The sequence below is a fragment of the Aplysia californica genome, unplaced genomic scaffold (assembly GCF_000002075.1).
Source record: "Aplysia californica isolate F4 #8 unplaced genomic scaffold, AplCal3.0 scaffold00103, whole genome shotgun sequence".
NCBI classification, from domain to species: Eukaryota; Metazoa; Mollusca; class Gastropoda; order Aplysiida; family Aplysiidae; genus Aplysia; species Aplysia californica.
The window spans coordinates 932,610-933,988 of NW_004797373.1; positions in this window are offsets into that span (position 1 = coordinate 932,610).

Here is a 1,379-nt window from a genome sequence, read left to right on the forward strand (position 1 = left end):
CAAGCCCATTGAAAAACTCATTTATGTGTGGATTTTTCTAAAAAACGTTAATTAAAGGTACAAAAAATGTAAATTTTTAGCTACCATGGACTCTTTAGCTAAGGAAATAACTAATCTTTGGCTGCCATATTCTCACTAATTTTACCTCTGAAAATAGGTGAACCCCACTTCCTTCTTTCGCAAATATCTTGATTTGTATTCAAGGTAAATGGATAATTGTTTCAGCCATATAAAGACAAGTAAATTGGCTTTAGGATGACACCGACAACTCTACGTGCCCAAAAATTGACGAGAGCCTGATTCCACCACGCTGCCTCACAAATATCTCCAGCAAACTATCCCGACGTTCTGGAAACGTTGACTTGTGTTTTTGTCTGAGAATGGAAGATAAAAGTCTGTGTTGTGGAATTATTTTTTTTTAAGTTTCTCACACCTCCGTTGATTTTAACGATCTGTTATCCTAGAACTTTTAGACATAAATATGATCATAGATCGTACCAGTACACATTATATATAGTATAGTACTTAAGACATGAGCTCCAGATTTTGCATGTTTTAACATAGGTGTGATGCTGAAGATGTTTTGGTTTTTTCTTTCACCAGTAAAACTTAATGTACTGCACTCTACTCTCCTATATTCATGCGGAGTGCTTCAGAACCTAATACAATATCACATTTTCAATATTATGCATGTCAAAACGGGAACCTATGACAGCGTTTTATATAATATATTTCAAAAATTAAGAATGCCCTTCCGTGATCCATCTTGTAGTATGCATTCTTTGTTATACATTAACCAAATGCGCACACTACGAATATTCGAATGCAATAATACACTCAGTCCGATATAATAATACACTCAGTACTTTTCTTCACCAGTTGTCCAATTTCCGTTTGCTTCTGACATTGACAAAGCCTTTCTCGAGACGTCAACAGTTGTATCAGTTTGTGAGAGCTGTGGCAAACAGAGAAGTGGGTGCTGACAAACAAGTACGTTATACGGCACGAAAGAGATCCGGAGTTCTGATAAACATGCCTGTGTTGCACTTGATAAAGAAGGAGATTTCTTCTTTGTGTAGTTATTGCACGCTTGATACGGACAAGATCAGTGACATTTTACCGTGAAGTGGGACAAACAAGGCCTTCAGATAATGCGCTTATTTGTCTTCTAGTTTCTTTCTTTTGTTATTGGTTTCTTCAGTCTTTGATATTCTTTTTCCGAACGAATTTTCAAACGTCTGGGGATTTTTTCCAGCTCTTAAGCTGTTTCCGTCATAATACAACTGGGGATCTTAAGGGTTCTCAATCGCTCTCTCTCTCTTTTTCTCTCTTTCTTTTTCTCTCTCTCTTTCTCCCTCCCCCCTCTCTCTCTCTCTCTC